This window comes from Microtus pennsylvanicus, chromosome 13 (genome assembly GCF_037038515.1).
Source record: "Microtus pennsylvanicus isolate mMicPen1 chromosome 13, mMicPen1.hap1, whole genome shotgun sequence".
Taxonomy (NCBI): Eukaryota; Metazoa; Chordata; class Mammalia; order Rodentia; family Cricetidae; genus Microtus; species Microtus pennsylvanicus.
In genome coordinates, this window is record NC_134591.1 from 77,564,485 (window position 1) to 77,579,283 (window position 14,799).

The 14,799-nt window shown below is 52.0% G+C and overlaps 1 protein-coding gene across 4 annotated transcripts in view; it reads right to left on the reverse strand.

Moving 5' to 3' along the window:
- The window catches only part of Spsb1 (splA/ryanodine receptor domain and SOCS box containing 1), a 73,055-nt gene that overhangs the window by 44,369 nt on the left and 13,887 nt on the right, over nucleotides 1-14,799 (reverse strand). The window contains exon 2 of one of the 4 annotated variants that reach the window (XM_075946288.1): nucleotides 14,513-14,619. The exons of 2 other annotated variants lie outside the window; for them this stretch is intronic. The gene's annotated coding sequence lies outside the window, so the exon portion shown is untranslated. Of the gene's footprint in view, nucleotides 1-4,128; nucleotides 4,332-14,512; nucleotides 14,620-14,799 lie in introns of those variants that run through there. One more of the 4 variants, XM_075946290.1, reaches the window with a different exon arrangement.

A 14,799-nucleotide genomic window follows, 5' to 3' on the forward strand; every position in this document is an offset into this window, starting at 1 on the left:
TGTCTCTTTCTAGTACAAGAGTGCGTTTCCATGGTCTTGGTGCTGAAGGAGGCCACCCATGCCTTGCAGGATATTTGAAATTCCAACACACACACACACACTTTCTTTGTAAGGAGCTCTGACTCCATCTTGGTGGACCACTAACCCAGAAACTCTACACCCAAAGAGCCAGCTAAGCCCCAGGAATGCAAATGTTTAAGCCGCCCCCCACCCACCAACCACGCAGACTAAACTAGGGAGGTTTAAGAATTCTTTCGGCTTGGTGTTTTGGGGAAGTTTTTGTTTTGTTTTGATTTCGTTTTTATTTTTTTAATTTTCTTCTAGTGGGACAGAGAAGGCCGAGAGGAAATAAGATTACTTCCAGTAACAGCAATTACTTTGCTGCCTCCGTCCCTAGAATCACGGCCAAGGTTACTCCCCTTGCTGTAACCTAGCGGGTGGGAGTGGGGATCTCAGGAATTCAGACATTTGAACAGTTCATAGGAATTGGGGGGGGGGCTGTTTTTAGAGGGGGGGCTTCCCCTGAAACCTGGTAAAGCTTGGTTCCTCCTGCCTCACTGAACTTGTACAGTGAGAGTCTACTGGAACTCCGTCCCTCTCATTTCACCCCAGGATGTATGGTCTCCAAACCACCAGCGAGATAAACAAAAAGTCCCGCATGAAGAAGTAAGACACACAGAGTCCGCCTTCAGCGGCCCTGCAGGAGGAAGATGGTCAGCCTGTGTGGGGAGAGCCGAGCAGGGATCCTCCCTCAGTCCACCTTCAGGAGGAGGGTGGGGATGTGGGTGTGGGGAGAGGCCAGTTTTGGGGAGGAAGGAGACAGACCTGATCCTTCAGGGGCAACGCAAAGGCTAGAGAGCCAAGGCAACCTTGTCCATCGTACTAGGTCGAGGGACTCAATCCCACGGGAAGCCAGACACTGTTCTAGACACAGCAGCTTCAGAACACGATGGGTGGAGCCCCTGAGAGCCAGTAGGTGGACATTCATAAAGCATGACCTGGCTAGATCAAAGGTGCTAGCTCCTCCATCATCAGTGAAGAGATGATGGCCTTGCTCACTCACTCGCTCAGCCCTTCATTTCCATTTCTACCATGTACCCACCATGTGCAGCCGCCATGTCCCAGCTACTTAATAACATGGGCAACTCTGACAGTGCTTAAGCCATGTCTGAACCTGAAGCGTACTCTGGCCCTTCCTTCGGGGCCTCGGGGCAGATACTGAGGGAGAGTGATCAACAGCCCTAGCTGGGTCTTCTCGGCTCCTCCAGGGTCTTATTGTGCCACCGCATACAACACTCAGAGATGGAAGGAGTGGGGACTTACTTCTCGATGTTATAAGGACTAACTGAGGCATGCCAAACAAACTGATCATGCCTGAGGACAAAGGGGCTCCTGTGGCCACCCCACACCCATACGCACCTGAGGTGAGACAGAGGTGGGAGGAACCTGAGAGGAGGCAAAATTTTCTAGGGGACTAAGCCTCTGGCTTGGCTACCAAACCAGTGGATGTGTCTAACATGCAGAGTGCAGACCTGTCCCGAGAGACGGCGATGGCTAATCATGACCCTCTCGTCTTTCTCCCAGAGTGCTCCCCACACTGCTGCAAAGAACAACACAAAGCAGTAGTGGATCTCCACACCTATCTGTAGGAGGGAGTTCTTGCCGTGAAAGATCAGGAAGGAGGCAAAGAAACTGTAGTAGATGCAACCTGGACATCCAGTCTCTATGCCTTGTCCCCAGAAAGCCTGAGCCACATGATCTAGGGGGCCCCTACACCTCCTTATATCAACTCAGCTTCAAAAGAGAGCAGGGGGTCTGCACTCCAGGATCCGAGTGGCGGGGCTAGCTTGAAGGGAGCTGGTGTTGCGGGGCTATGAAGTCAGGTGATCAGTGGCCTGGGAGACTTACATAGGCCCACCCACTGCTGCCCCGCAGACTCTGCCTCTGCGGCTCCTGACTCCTCATTAGGACCTGTTCTAGGGCACCACTGCAGGCTGGGCTCCTGCCAGGGTGGCTTCTGCACAGTTACACTGCGTTCTAATCACCAGCTCATATGACTGTCCCCACCAGGGAAGGACAATCCTTAGGGCCAAGAACTCTGCCTTGTCCAGTTGTGCATCTGGAGTCTGGCAGAGTAACTCACAAAGGTACAATTGTCTGAATGATGGTACAGTGGCCCACAGGCATCAGCCACACATCTGTGTCTATGCTCAGTCCAGCTGTGGTTCTGCAGAAGGGCCTCACGCCCCTATCAATAGCTGTGGAAGGCAGGGCTCAAAGCAGCACAGACACTTGTCCAGGATCCAGGTGAGAAGCCAGAACCAAAGCTCACAGTGTTTTCAGGACACGGGAAGGCGGGGCGGGGCGGGGCGGGGGGGGAGGGGGAGACGAAGAAGAGCGTGGCAGAGAATGGCTACACCAGTACTTCTGTTCTCTCCTGCCTGCTACCCAGAGAGCTTGCAAACACTGCCTCTCGGGCAGGACCTATGCTGCCCAGGGAGAAAGCAAGAAAGCCAGAGAGAAGGCACAGTAATAGGCATGGGTGTGGGGGGAATCTATCACCATCAGCCACCCCCTTAGCCGAGGGTCTGGCAGGGCACTATAAGCCTCCAATGCCCACGCCCACCTCCAGCCCTTGCCTCAGCCCTAAGGCTCCACCCTCACTGGCCACAGGAAACCCAGGCACTGTCCAAGTTGAGCTTCCCAGAACAATCACCATGCTTCCCTAACCTGCCCGGAAACGGGGAAAGAGTGCAGCTGCTTCCTGTCTCCACCTGGCTTGTCACTGCCCACAACTGTCCACTCTGCTTCCTATGGCTGGGGAGGGGACTGGTTCATGGCCAAGTCTGGCACACAGACACCCTTAATAGGCAGTGTGATAAATGGGAGGTTGGAGAAGAATAAAAAGCTCAGAACGGAGGAACCAATTGACCTGTAGGGGGAAGGGAAAGACAAAGACGGACATACAGACAAGACACACACACTCACACCCACACACATGCACGTACCTCCCAAGTATCAAATTGAAAATCCAGGCATCATAGTGCCTTTTCCGATGACATTTCTCAGGCACCGATTATCCAAGTCCTAGGTACACCCCTGAAGACTCTGCATATACACGGCCCTCACTCAGACCTAAGACCCAGTGTCAGAGACACGGCCCCCACATAGCTTTCCCATAGTCACCTGAGTAAATCCTGACTGCCATTAAAATTCAACCCAAACCCTGCTGGTCCCTTTGCCCTTACCACCTCCACTAGTGTTATATTTGGGGAGAGTTATCTGGATATCCGCCCTCTTTATGATAAGCTGCCTCATTTCCATAGGCAGGGCACCCCCAGGCAACTCACCTACATGTATCATCCCATTCCATGGGGCATTCTGACACTCCCACTTCGCAGGGGGAAACTGGAGGCTCAGAGGAGTGACCAGCACACTCAGGTCACAGAAGCAGGAAGTGCCAACGCTAGAATGCAGTCATCTCTCTGACTCCCAGCCAAGCTCAAAACAGCATCAACCTCCTCCACACACAGACTAAACCCAGCTTCCCCTGTGGCCTCGTCCAGACAAGAGGCTGCCACCCTAGAGAAGAGCAACTATCCGCTGCACTTGGAGCGGCCCCTGTGCGGCCTGTTTATGCCCGTGTTCTAAGACAGGGACACACAGGTGCTACAGGGTACCAAACCTCCCATGTCTGCCGCCCAAGCACTTGTGCTCCCTCACTGTAGGGCGACTAAAAGGGGGCTCTACCTTTAGTTTAGGACATAGCAGAGGCTCCTTGCATCCTGCCAATACCAGCACCGAAGTAGGCTCTGCTTTGATAGTGCCTGGACCCAACCAGGTGTAGTGATGCCATGGATGAAGCTATGTGGAAATATCCATGTGGACACGGGCACACACACACACACACACACACACACACACACACGAGTCTCTCCTGGAACTGCCTTGTACACTCTCCAGCAGAACCTAAGCAGCCTAGGCATGCTCCCCCCCCCCCCCCCCCGCGGTCTCCAAACTACTCCAACAGCAGTAGGCAGCTGGCCTGCATCAGCTGAGCGCATCTTCTTGCCAGGCCACCTCCCTTGGGAGTGCCATGAGCCCCAAGGGTCTGGGTGGCTGTCTCACCTGCCACCTTCTTCTTTGCCCGGTTCTCCTCCTGCAGTCTGGGGCAGGGCTGAGCAGGAGGGAGCACCCAGCTGTTATGGTTCCTTGGGCAGGGCAGGACCTCTTGTGCCCCACAGCCCCTCCACCTCCCTGACCTCCCCGCACCTGGATCCGCTTGCAAATGACTAAGCGATTTCTCCCTGGAGCGGGCTGCCAAGAGGCCCTGCTGGCTGCAGAAACGCACCAGGATGCCCTGAGCCACCGAGTCCTCTTCTTGGGAAAGAAAACCCCTCCATGTTTTGTTTTGTTTCATTTTCCCCTTTAGTGAAACAAATCCACCCACGTGGTTACTGGAAGTGCAAGCCTGTGAAACAACCCTTTGCAAAGAGAATTAGTCAGCAGCCCTCAGAGGTGGGGCAGCCTGTGTACCCTAGGTTCCCAACAGGAGAGGAGCGAGGGGGGCCTCAACCTCCAATCCCAGTGCTCTTCAAGTGGTGGGTGATGATGCCTGCCAGTGGATATAATTAGAACGCAGCCATGGCCCAGGGGCAAGGTCATTAGCACCAGACTGAGTACTGTGTACTTATTTAACAGGCAGACAGGGGAATCAGACTTGTACTCAAATCCCACCCACCAGAGGGGGTGGAGCCTCAGCAGGTCACAGCTTGCTTATCTGCAATGTAAAGATAATGGATTATCTACCAGGGGTGTGCATTAGATCCCCAAAACTGAGAGAACCCGACCTGAGAGGCTCTGTGCAGGGTACCCAGGAAGACAATCACACAACCACCATCTCTTCACGAGTAGGCAGCTGTCCCCTCAGTGCCAGCATGCGGCTCTTGCAGGAGGATCTGCTGAGTCAGTTCTCAGTTTTACCCACAATGCAACCTGGGCAAGTGGGCAGGGGCTGGACCAGGTGCAGAAACAGTTCCCATCTCAGCTGCCCTGGACCCTAACTGTGTGACCCCACGGGCTCCCCAGTCTTGTCCTCCATCTCATCGTAGAGACTGTATTTCCAACCAGGGCAGTTTGGGCACTTCTCAAACAAAACTCGCTGAATCATCTGTGTCAAAGTTTCTATTAAAAAAAAAAATCAAATCTAGACTCTTGGCAACACTGCCACACCACTGGGCTCTACTGTCAAGCTACTCCTTAGGCAGGACACACACTTCTTTGCCTCAGTCTTCCCGATGCCCCGCCGCCTCCCTTCCCAGCCTCTGGGAGCATGTGAGCTTATGACCCAGTTAAAACCCTAATTTTATTTAGGAGCTCAGTCTCAGCCACTCATCACTAGAAATATCCACAGGAAGCGCCCCTCGGGAAGGTAATTAAAGCCTGACGCTCAGGGCTGGTTTTTCTCAGAGAAAGATGTGGCACTACAAGGGAAGCCCAGCGGCGAGGCCTCCATTTTCTCAGTTTTGTTTTAATGTGAATTCTTAGACAAAGAGCAGAAGTAAGTGTGAGAACCCTGCTCCCTCCCCCACTTCCCTCTACCTCCTGATTACCAACTCAAGTCCGCATCACCTCTGGCTGATGTCCCTGTAGACACGTAGAAGACAGGCAGAAGAGTAAATCACTGATGTCAGCTCCCAGCTCTGGACCGAGGGTAGCTGTGAGAAGCCTTCCAGCTTTCCCAGCCGGCAGCTGCTCTAGGTATTCGTGAGAATGTGGAAGATTCGCTGGACGTGGCTGGATCTGCTGACAGCCCAGCAGAACCACTAAACATGTCCAGGGCTGTCTGGGGAAAGTGCAAGCCTCGGGATCTTTTCTTTGCCTCTCTGAGATGCTGGTGTCGCTCACGTGGCCACCACCAACATCTGCTGAGGGCCACACACTGGGGATCGGGAGTGGGTGAGCTGAACCCACTGCTACTCACTTTCCCACCTCCTCCTTAACCTGGGCCCAGTCATGTGCATCATCCACCCCTTTGCCTCCCTCCGCCAGAAACTCTCCCTACACAGCCCGGCACATCCCACCGCAGGGCTGTGCTGTGGTTCTGTAGTGACTGAGTCTCACCACCCCCATCCTGACTGGCTTCCAGCTCAGTGGTAGGCAGAGGGTTAGGACACACTGGGGGGCTGGGGAAGATGGCTTAGGGGGACGGGGGAGTATGAGGATAAGAGCCTGGGTCCTCAAAACCACATACATGCCAGATGGGCATGGTGGCCCACCTGTCATGGCATCCTCAGAAGGGGACAACAGGGAGTCCCTGGAACAAGTGGGCTAGCAAGACTAGCCAGATTGGTGCAGTCTGGGCTTGACCAGGAAACTGACTTAGGAATAACGTGGAAGAGTGATGGAGGATGGCTCCCAACATCAGCCTGAGGCTTCTATATGCATACATACTCGCGAGTGCACACCTGCACACGCAAACACACATGTGTGTGTGCGCAATAAAAATGCATTCACAACACATACACAGAAAAAATGAAAAAAAAAACATACAACAAAACAGGGACTGCTTGCATCCACATCACTGTGTCAGCATGAATTCTTATGTGACTCCATTAAGCTTTCGATTTTGATTTTTTTTTCCTTTTCTTTGACAACAGGATCACTATGTAGTCCACGCTGGCCTAGAATTTACAATTCTCCTGCCTCAGCTTCTCAAGTCCTGGAATTATAGGCATGCAATGCACCTCCATGTGCAGCACTTGGCTTGTTTTTAGCTGTCTGTGAACAGACTGAAGAGTCTACATCTTGTGTTTAGTGGGAAGACTTAGAAGGAAATCAGACACAGATGCTCCCTCTGCACCAAAGAACTGGACTCCTTCCTAAACCCAGGAAGGAAATAAGTGATTCACACCCAGGACCACCCCAAACTCACAATGGGTCTAGCGTGGACAATCTTCACATGCCACCCTTGGTCACATCCTGGGGACAGCTTTCCCTGGGGGCTTTCCAAAGCCGTGCCACTTTTACAGGATGAGTCAAAGTGATACTGTCCAAGTGACATGAAATTTAGTTCATAAGTGGCTTGTCCAAGAAATCACATTAGTGCCCACCTGGACCGCAGCCAGCGGCCAAGCACCCTGAGAGAACTGTCTCCCCCGACTCTCCTCGCTCGCAAGGATGCTGCCATTGTGAGGAGAAACCGGACTCATAAATGTTAATGAAGCCAGGTGCAGTGATGCACACCTGTAATCCAAGCACTGGGAGGCAGAGACAGGCGGATCTCTGTGAGTTCAAGGCCAGCCTGGTCTACAGAAATAGTTATAGGATAGCCATTGCCACAGAGAGACCCTGTCTCTGTCACAGACACACACACACTGAGAGAGAGAGAGAGAGAGAGAGAGAGAGAGAGAGAGAGAGAGAGAGAGAGAGAGAGAGCGCATCAATGGCTACCCACCTGTGTACTATGTCTTAAAAACCAACGTGGACACTCAGAGCAGGCAAACTGTGCCTCATAAATCACACAGTTAAGACCTGAGAACCACGGCTTGCACTACGTCCTACTGCATATACTGGGCCCTGTGAGACGGTGGCATGTGCTAACAGCATGCGCTGTGCACATTATAAAATATTCAGAAAGACAGCAGGGAACCAGCTACACCAACAAGAAGTCTGATCCTCCTGAAGGGTCGTGAGTCTCAATAGAAATAGAGCCCTGGTTTCTACCAGGTCTAAGTACAGCTGTTTCACCTGGCTGGAGGGGAAGGACAGACGGCTCAGTACCAAAGAGAAAGTTCTTTTTCCTCGGGTTACTCTAAACCCACCTTCTCAGGAAGAAACAGACATAGCACCCCATGCACGCTCAAATCACGCCAGGTGAAGTCATGTGTCACACCTGACACCCAGCAACTTGCAGAAACAGCACGGCACTGCCTGGCTGGCCCTGGTATCGTTTGCGTCTATTGATTCCTGCCAGTTCCTGGAAGCATTTCAGACAGAAGACAGAGACAGAGAAGGGGGGAGAAGGCTTCTCAGAGTCGGCTTCTCTGGGGATGGACTCCAAATCCATGCTGAACAGTGCAAACTACCACTCAGGAAAAAAAAAGAATTCATCTTGTAGAGACCCCTAAACTGCTCAAGTACCCCCCTCCAGTTCAAATGGCCCCAAGACTCTGTAGGAACTGGGGGAAAGTGTCCAAAAATGCAGGTTCAGGGGATGCTAGGTGTAAACCTCCAAGGCCCCAGAGCTCTTCTGATCTTTCAGAACCCCAATGCTATTCCTGAACCTGATGGATGACCATGCCTGCTGAAGAAGGGAGTGAGCAGGAGACCTGGACACTGGTGTCAGGGCAGGGGACTAAAGGTATCTGTGGCTGCCAGTCTCCGAGGTGAACATTTGACCGAAATGCAAACCTCAGCTGTGGCAAGACCATTACAGGGAAGACAGAGAGCCAGTCATGCGGGCTCGGCTCAGACGCGACCTCCGGGTTAGCTCTGTCTGGGCATCTACCTCGGTGCAGACACCAGGACGGCCTGGACAGAGCAGGCATTCAGGAGACAGTGGTTGAATGATGAAGGAATTTTTAAAGGGGGGGGGTTCATTTTATCTTGAGCTTTCCAGACAGTCCTGAAAGCAGGTTGGTGGCAGGAAGGGGGGACCTTAGAGGGCAAATGGTGTGGGGGGGGGGGCGGGGGGAAGTGATCATAGTCAACACATAGGACAGAGCAATGATCATCACTCTGAGGAAAGTCTTTTCAAAGGAACCCTGACACACATATATAACCTATAGGTAATTACCATAAACTGAACACTGCTGCATGTCTTTAGGAAGCTCTCCCCTCCCCCATTTCCATGTATCCCAGACAAACACAGCCAACCGTTCTGTGAGCCCTAAAATCGCCCAACTGAGGAGAGCTTGGAATCCGGAAAGCACGTGAAGGTCTCCCTCCTTTGCAGAGGACTCAAGCGACATGACTCCGTTTCTGCGGGCTTTCTGCCTGTCTCCAGGGCTCATTCAGAAACCCCTGAAGGGTTTCACAGAACAAAGGACAGGTAGGGCTCACTCCTCACAAAGTCTAGCACTCGCTGACTCCTGTGTTAATTTTGGGTCTGCAGGTTTTCTGTGATCCCCTAACGAACGAACCCCTCTGACAGCTGGTTTCCTCTGTGGCCGCCCACAACAGCTGCAGGAGTATCTTATCATCACAGACCCCACGAGAGAAAGACTTGAGGCAAGAGTGACACCACACAGCTAGACACCTACACCGTGGTCGGGGGACGGCAGCGCTGCCAAGGGGGCGTTGATGACCTGACTCGGGAAGTCAGCCAGTTGGAAGGAGCAGGGATTTGAATTTGGGTCTTCTGAGAGACACTGTCCAGGATCCCCACTTGCTATGTTTTATTTTATATGCAAGGTAAAACAGGCAAGTTGAGAAAGAAAAAAAAAACTCCATCAATCAACACATCTCAGAAACCACTTGAGGTGAGATGGTGAAAGACGGGTACAAGAGCACCCACAAACGACCTGAGCCTGACAGAGAATGCCACCTTGCTATACAGTAATGCAGCCGCTTCTAAGACTTCTCCATGAGGGCCAGCTTCCCTGCGCCAACCAAGAAAACTCCCCAGCCTGGCAGGACCCTCCTCATGGGCACATGTGTCTGGGCTCCACATATTCCTGGGGTCCACAGCTCAGGGAACATCTCTGTACTTCGCTCTTCTCTCCCATAAACAGGGCAGCAGTATCTACCTCCCAGGGCCATTGGAGGGAGGCAAGCAGGGAGCCCGGCAGAGGCACCTGACAAGGATTCTGACTTCTAGCAGAACCATCTCTAGAGAAGCCGGGACTTCAGACAGCCCACACTGAACGCCGGACTGAGTAGGGAAAGAATGCAAGAAGCTGTCAGGAAGAAACGGAAAGAGGATGGTGTAGCCGTCCGCACGCCAGTCTCTGCGTTTCCCAGCGGCTGTGAGGTGTGCACTTTTGCTCGTCAAATGCCCTACTGCTCATGAGAGGTGCAAATTCACACGGGCCCAGAAGCAGCAGAGCTGAGTGACCATGGACTACAAAATCTGAAACCACCAGCCCCAAACCCATCTGTCTTTTTCTGGGTTGTTTCTCACACATAGTTGTCACAGCAACCAAAAGCCAGTTGATGAACAGGAAGGTCTCAGGGTCGGGGCTCGGTGCCAGGCAGCAGTGATGCAAACAGGGTCTGGTAGCAGCAGGAGAGACCCAAGGAGGGGCCAGGAAGCCCTAACACAGGGAAGGGCAAGGGTACCCCCAAATGTGTGGGTCATGGGGACAGGTCATTGGTGACCTCTGCTGAGTAGGTCTATTAACAAGGGTGCTGGATCAGGCTTAGGGGGGTTAGGACGGTAAAGGAAGTTAGGAGGCAGATGCCAGAGTGTTGACCACAGTCCAGAGACCTTTGAATGGAGGCAGGGCCATGACTGGTGTTATTCCTCTCGTTCCAGGACCAGGCTGGAGAGGCGCTTAAAGGCCAAGAAGTCAGAGCCATATCTCTCTGGCACCCAGACTTGTGGACCACAAAGCCACCTTCCCCCTGGCTGGAGACTTAGCCCAGCTGGTAGAGTACTGGTCCAGCATACACAAAGACTTGGGTTCTATTTCTACATCATACAAACTGAGCATACCTGTAACTCCAGCACCCTGGAAGCTGAGGCTGGAGGATCACAAGTTCCAGGCCAATCTAAGCTAAAACAAGACTCTGTCTCAAAAACCCAGGGGCTGAAAGTGTGGCTCAGTGGTAGAACTTTTCCCCAGCACGCACAAGGCTCTGGGTTCAATCCCCAAGACTGGAAAGAAGAAATGTTAAGATGGTCAATTTTAGAGTTTTCTCTCAAAATTTTAAAAATGGAAACAGAAGCATAAAACCATAAACAGAAAGGTTTTCCAGAGGGTTCTCGGACACTCTGATACTCATCTTAGAGGTCCCGACACACATCAGGTAGCAAGTACCTGCTGATGTTCAAGGGTGGTCACTCCCCAGACATGGAGTACCAAGTAGGAGCACCAGGAGGGAACGCCCGGCCTGAGAAGCCACCACAGGTCTGCCCAGTTCTGGAAGAAGATGCCCAACATGGCTCCATCTCCCCATGGCATCTCACCTCATGCTATGCAATCTGTTTGCAGAGGAACCTCCTTACAAAGAAGCTCCGGTTCCTAGCTGCTAGTCCAGGCCTCTCTCTAACCCCAAGTCTTCCTGTCTATGTGGACAGGTCTACTTGGGCCATGTTCACCAGGACAGGATAAAAAGGCCTCCGTGGACCTAGTCTCTAGACCTTGCTCTAGGCTCTGGATCCGCTATGACCTAATTAGCCGGGTTTCTCGGAAACACCTATAGCTCTTCAGCCTTCTTTAACATTCCATGTCCAATGAGCTCCCAAAGTCTGCCCACTGTACCCCAGAAGTGCTGCCAGCTCACCTCCCAACTGGCAGGTCTGGGTTAGACAGCTACCTCCCCTAACCTTCCAGCTTCAGCCTCCTCACCAGACGCCATGTGTTCATTCGTGCGTGCGTGTGTGCACTTTCATGGATGTATGTATGTGTGCATGCATGCATGTCTGTGCATGCAGAGCTAGCGGTCAACCTCACATGTCATTCCTCAGGAGCTGCCAGCCCCTTTCACCAGGCAGAAACAAACCATGAACACATGTTACATACATAATTCCCAAGCGTCAGTCTCTCTGTTTCTCACGCAGCGTTCTTCTCTGGCACCACGGCTACTCTAGGACATCATTGGGCAATAGGAAAGAAGCTGGCCAGTTATCTTCAAAACAAATCATCCCTGTCCACTTGAACACTAACATCCCCTTTACTGAGATCATCTTTTAGGGGCCATTTACTTGGACACATATATCTAGCTACATGTCTTCCGTCTACTCAGACACACACTTGAGCCTTCAGCACCGCGCAGGTTCATATAAATACCTTTTGCTGGATCATAGACTGCTCCCATGTACATATCCATCGTGATGGCTTAGGGTGGTCTAATAACACCAGCTCATATGCGTAGCTCCGATCAAATGACAAAGTGGTGGCCCATGGTCAAAGGTTGGCTTTCCAGTAAGACCCAGCAGCATGCCAAGGGAGGCTCAAAAGGAGAGTAGTTATTTGGGGATAGCAGCTGGGCCATGCTCCAAAATCCCAAACACTTGTGCAGTGATTCACATGTGGAGCTGCCAAGGGCTCCAAATAGCATCCTTATCTACCACCACACCTCAAGGATCGCTGGAGCTTCTGGATCATGCAGCCCAAACACAAAAGCAGTCGGTAGGGGAGCCTGGATCTGTTGCAGAGCCTTCTCCCAGTCCGGTCCCGCTCAAATCCAGCAGCTTGAAGAGTCCCTCAATAGATGGGCCAGAGTAACACACCCAACCGAGGAATGTACTATCTCCAAAGTCCAAAACGTCTGCTTGCTAGCATTATGCTCCTTTCTGGGTTGGAGACAGGGCCAGGCACAACAACTTATTCTTTGCCTAGGAAGGGGTGTTCGGCATGCCTCAAACCACTAACTCATACAAACTTCATTGATGCAAAGGGCCCCTAAACTTCAGTAGGTCTTATTTCCAACTTCTGTCATGAAGCTGTCTTACCAGTAATCCAGGGTGGTTTTCACCTCTTGCTCTGTCAATCCAATCAGCATCATATTATCAACACCATTACCAGGTGGGATGTACAGTAGAAGGGAAAGGTAAGCAGGATTGTCCCCGGGAAAGAAACTGTGCCACAGCACAGGGGAGCTGACTGCCCCTCAGGTGGAACCACGCATTGTATTACTGGCCTTGCCCACTGAAAGGTCTGGAAGGTCTTATGGACTGGTCTGGAGAAAAAGGCATTTGCCAGGTCAATAGCCATATACCAGGTACCAGATGTGTGCGTTTGCTTAAACAAGAAGGTCACATCTGTAATGGCAGCTGAGCTGGAGTGGACACTTGGTCCAGTTAATGGTGGGCAGTATTATTCTCTGAGACCCATATGTGTTTTGCATAGGCTGCATGTCCTTTGTTGAGTTGAATGGGGATCTGGGTTGAGAGACCGTCACCCTTGGCATCTCTCAAACCCTTGATGGGGGTGCTCATCTCTGAAATCCCCCTAAAGGGGATGGCATTGCTTCCAATGTATGATCTCCCTGGGCGGGCACATATCTAAAGGATTCCATTTGACTTTGGTCACCGTAGCAGGCCCTGACACCGCAGGTCAGAGAGTCAATGTGATGATTCTGCCAGCTGCTATACTTTCTGCTCCAATTACATTCTGGGGTTGGGAAAAAAATAACCACAGGATATGTTCAGGGACCCACAGCACCCTCCGAGTTGGATCTAAACTGAAAATCCATGAATCACATGACTTCCATCAGCCCCTGTCGGAAGGGAGGACCACAATGACAATTCCAGTCTCCTGGACTCAAGTTAGCTCACGGCGACATCCAGGAGGCCCGGGGTACTCTGTTCCTTTCTCCCAGTGCACAGTCATCCTGCTCAAAGGGCCTCCGGGAGGCCTGGCCAAAAGATTAACAGTGTAAGTTTTCGCGAGTGATACTGGGTGTACTCAGGTAGGCCTGGCCTCCCTGTCATTGAGCTCAGGGCCTGAAAACTGGTTCAAGCTGGAAACGAGTGGAGGAGCCACGCTTGCTTCCGTTGTTATGATTTGGGCCTGTCTTCAGTTCACCCACCCCAGAGGCTTTCTGCATGCACGGTCAAGAATGCAGCAGGCTTCCCATCTATTTCACTTCTAGGAACATGGTGATTAACTCGCCAGCCCCATAAGTCTGCACGAGCCAGACGCCTGTGATTGCTGCTCTGCCCGCCTCCATTACCATAATTACTGATTTGGAGGCTGCGAGCCACCACTCGGCCTCCTTCTGCCCCATCCAATTACTCCCACTGATCTCAGAGTTCTCAGGGTTCCACGTAAGGCCTGAGAAGAGCAACCAGCACTTCAGGAGTGGTGGATCTCTTCTCACGAATCCATTTCCGAGAGTACCGGTGGGAAGTTCATCTTTTGGACCATCCCAGGATGGGCGGTGAGGTTTAAGTGGGAGATCTGCCTGCCCCTCTGGAATTCCAATCTTTCCAGCTGCCGACTCTTTCCTCCATTAAACCCAGGGAGATTTGGCATCTCCTTTCCAACACAGACTGCCAGCTTTTCATGTTTCAGCCAGCCAGTCAACCTGTTAGCGTCCTTCATAACTCTCAGAACTGCAATAATAAATGAAAACTCTCAGCACCAATCAGTTCAGCAGACCCAACTCTGTGCCCCCTGCCACCATGGCCCCATACCCACAAAGTCCGTCCCCATAGGCTTGTGGGTTCTTTCCAGCGAACATAAGTTGTTCTGGAGAGCAGGTCACCTTGCACAGGTAAGGTGACCCAAAAGGCAAGAGCCTTTGCTCCTTAGGGATGGGGTGAAGCAGACACAGATGTTCACAAGATAGGGGTGCTATGATATTTGGTTTGCCTCGTCAACTTAATGGGATTTAGACTCACCTAGGAGACGCTCCTCTGGGTGTGCCGTGAGGGTATTTCAAAAGAGGTATAGCTGAGGCGGGAAACCCACCTTGAGTGTGAGTGGCAATGTCTGGGATGCTCCTGGGCTGAAGAAATACGAGAAAGCGAGCTGAGTCCCTGCACCGTCTTTGCCTGTTTTCTGACTGTGACCACCACAGGACCAGACACCTCAGGCTTCTGCGCCACACCTTCCCCAAAATGACGAAATAACCCTTTCTTTAAGCTGCTTTTGTCCGGTATTCTGTCTTAGCAACAAGAAAAGTAAC